The sequence below is a fragment of the Magnolia sinica genome, chromosome 2 (assembly GCF_029962835.1).
Source record: "Magnolia sinica isolate HGM2019 chromosome 2, MsV1, whole genome shotgun sequence".
Lineage (NCBI taxonomy): Eukaryota > Viridiplantae > Streptophyta > Magnoliopsida > Magnoliales > Magnoliaceae > Magnolia > Magnolia sinica.
The window spans coordinates 63790270-63794112 of record NC_080574.1 but is presented as its reverse complement, the minus strand read 5'-3'; the positions used below and the strand labels follow the sequence as shown (position 1 = coordinate 63794112).

General features: G+C 39.5%; 1 non-coding gene across 1 annotated transcript; it reads right to left on the bottom strand.

Moving 5' to 3' along the window:
• Window positions 1-322: 322 nt before the first annotated feature.
• On the bottom strand, window positions 323-429 carry LOC131238056 (small nucleolar RNA R71). The gene has a single exon (XR_009167478.1). It is a non-coding gene; the product is annotated as a small nucleolar RNA R71 (small nucleolar RNA).
• Window positions 430-3843: the final 3414 nt, after the last annotated feature.

The window sequence follows — 3843 nt, the reverse complement described above, 5'->3', positions numbered from 1 at the left end:
GGGGTGAGCACACCTTCATGCTTTGTTTTTCCAGAAAATACAGGACATGGATATCAAGCTAGGGATGATCCAACTCCTTTCAAATTTCAATGGACTTAAATCTGAAAATCCATTTTTACACATGAAAGAGTTTGATGAGATTATAGCCACTCTATATTTTCTGAATGTGTTTGAGGACATGGTTAGGCTGGAACTCTTTCCCTTCTCCTTAAAAGAGAAAGCTAAGATGTGGTTGCATTCATTACGTCCATGATCTATTGGCAAATGGAACGACATGACAAGGGAGTTCATAAAGTAAATTTTCCCATATCATAAAATGAACACCCTTAGAAAATTGATCATGAACTTTGCCCAAAACGAAGATGAAACATTCTTCCAATGTTGGGAGCGGTTCAAGGATCTCGTTAATTCATGCCCACAACATGGTTTTGAAACTTGGTGAATAACAATTTTTTTTTATGATGGGCTGACTTCTTCCATGCATCAAATGGTCGAGGCAATGTGCAATGGGGAATTCGAAAACAAAGAGGTCATTAATGTGTGGGATTATTTTGACAAGATTGCTGAAAATACACAATCATGGGACATCTCCTCAAAATCAAGCACCACTTCTAGGCCTACTCAATCGAATGAGAGGGGCAGAATTTATCTTCTGAAAGAAGATGATGATATAAATGCTAAAGTGGCTAATCTCACAAGAAAACTCGAGGCCATGAAACTAAAGAAGGATAAGGCTACGAAAACTGTTTGCGGTATTTTTGCTTGCAACATTCACACAACTGAAAATTGTCCAATAATACTTGCTTTTCAAGAGGTACTGAATGAGCAATCTAATGCCTTGAATAATTACCAAAGACCATTTAGTGGATTCACTTCAAATACATACAATCATAATTGGAGAAATCATCCAAAATTCAGTTGGAGGAATGGACACTGTTATTCCTTAAGGATTCTGAAAAGGCCAAGCATAAAAGTCCTAGAGGGGGGGTTGAATAGGACTATGCCAAATAAAAATAATAAAAAGAATAAGAACAACAAGATAGCTAAATAAAATGCAATTAACCAAAGGAAATAACAACCTCAATAGTCAAGTATTAAGAGGTTGATACAAACTTGGTTCTAAAGACAACCTAACACCAAAAACCAATGGTTTATGGCAGGACAACCTTACTAGAATGTGGGTGAGTATAAAAAACTCAAACTGAAGAGGATATAAAAGAAATAGAAACTAATCTATTACAACATTCACCACATATTGCTGAAATTTAAAGATCACAACATTCACATCCACAAATACATCCCACAATCTTAAAACATAAAAGATAAAAAATAAACAACACATACACCAAACACAAAGAATTATAGTGGTTCGCTGGTGTGTACACCAACTGTTAAACAATAGCTATATAACTACTCCACTTCTAATATCCACTCCCTTGGGATATTAACGTTCACTAATCAAAATAGGTTTTTCAAGGTTCACCTAAAACCTTCACAATTGTATCTTTCAAGTGGGTTACACAATTCAAAAACCCACGCTCTAAGTTTTCTAGATCACCTCAAACAAACCACAAATGGAGATTTTCTAGAACAATCTCACCAACCAAACAAATAGAATTGAATTACAGAAAAAATAAAAGAATTATCCATATGGCAATTCTAAAGGAGCCTGGTAGAATCAACTTGACGATGACGTAGATGTTCAACGTTCAATATCACAAGTATATAGCGGTCTACGTCTAGATGATTTTTAATTAAATTAGCAAGGGCTTTGCTTTGATTTTGATCTCATAAAAGGGTAAATCAAGTATCTCTTTTCAATATAAGAATGGAATAGAGAATCAAAATGAAAATACAAAAGTTGTGTATGACCAAAAGATGGTAAAATATTCAAAAGAAAATCTTTTTAACAAAAAAAAGTGAGTGTCATCCTGAAGCAAGATGTGCTAAAGAAATATAAAGATCCTAGTAGCCTAACCATTTCTTGTGTAATTGGGAATTACCAGATTGAGCAAGCACTTCCTGACTTAGGAGCAAGCATGAATCTAATCGCTTACTCAGTTTATGAACAACTAGGTCTAGCTGAATTAAAACCCACTTGGACCACATTTCAACTTGTCGATCGCTCAGTTCGTGTACCGACAGGGAAAATTGAGGATGTGTTGGTCCAGGTTGACAAATTCTATTACTATTTTTACAATAAACAAATGTATTTGGTTTGCAAGATTATCTTACTTAATCATAATAGAGAAAACAGAAAGAGAACAATAATCTCATTTATTCATTCTGAGTTCATTTACATCCTTTGATTTCCCTTGATTATAAGAAAGAATATCCCAGATACAAGTATTGAAAGTGTTTGGTGATCAGGGTCAAATATTGCATATCAGACCCCAGTAATTACCAGATTTTACGTATATGATAATGCTTAATGGAGTATTTTAATTGTATTCTTGTTACAGGATGAAGTCAGGAGCGTTAATTGAAAATTGATGTTAAAGGCATGGATTTCATGATCCAAAGTTTCCAGAGCACGGGATGGACTCCAGAGAACCAATAATGAAGATTTTACATGCCTGGGATTGAGGAAAGCAAGGCAAAGGGGCTCGAAAAGGGTCCAGAATGCAAGATCACATATTTCCCGCCATCCGATCAACTCGAAACTTCATACACAGGATGAGGGATGTAAATTAACCGTAAATATTAAATTTCAGCCATAGAAGATCTCGAAAAGTGGTCCAACGGCCAGATCAGCCCCTTAATTCATTAAGTGGGGCCCGCTGGATATCTGGATATACATCAATTTTGGTCCTGACGGTGGAAATAATATGAGAAAAAGGATGGACGGTGCAGATTTCTCAAAAACATTATAGTGGGCCCTGTGTATGCAGAGTGTGCATCGTGCACACTTGCACCAGCTGCGCACCGCACCACCAGGACGGTCAGCGCCAGCGCTGACCCGCGCTTCTTCGTCGAAAACGGCAGAGCCGTCCAGCGTCTCCGCAAACCGAACCGCGGTCATCGGTTGTGGGGCCCATCTAGTGTCCAAATGGACAATCCAAACCGTCCTTCCGCTTCCTGGGGCCGATATTATCATCACCTAGATGTCCGTTTGGTTCCATGCATGTGTACGGACGTTGACTGCTGAAAAATGCAAAATGGACGGTGAGTTCAAAACTCTGTGGGCCACCGCAACTCTAACTTGAAATTGGGCATTCCTAGCCGTTTTTTCATCCTCCATGCAATGGACGGAGTAGATTATTGAAATAATTATCAAAATGGGTCCCACCATTGCCGCAGCAGCGGGTTTCGCGTCCGCGTAACGGACGGTCGCTGTCCGTTTTTGCGAAGGATTGTGGGCCCCGTACGTCACCCGTATGGCCGATCCGATCCGTCCATCTTGTAGAGTGGTTCGAGAGCTTCAAAACCATGCTGATATTCTTCTCTCATGCGTGCACACGTGCGTGATACAGAGGCCACAAAAGGGCTACCCGGCGACGTTCAAAACTGATCTTTTTGTATTTTCTTCTCTGGGCCGTGTCAATGGACATTCAAAACCACCCATTCTTGACTGAAATTTCGTCCTGAATCCAATGGACGGGGTGGATTTTCCAGAAAATACCTCAGTGGGGCCCACCGATCACGGCTGCGAAAAATTACACTTCGAGTCCTTCTACGACTCTGCCACCGACCCCAGCCATCCAGCAGCTATAAAAGGGGAGTTTTGGACGTGGGAAAGGCATTCAGAACCATTCAGAACCAGGGGATTCCAGATCTGGAGCAAGGAAGAGAAGAAAGAGAAGAAAGAGAAGAAAGAAGAGAGAGAGAGATTGTTTGGTTTGA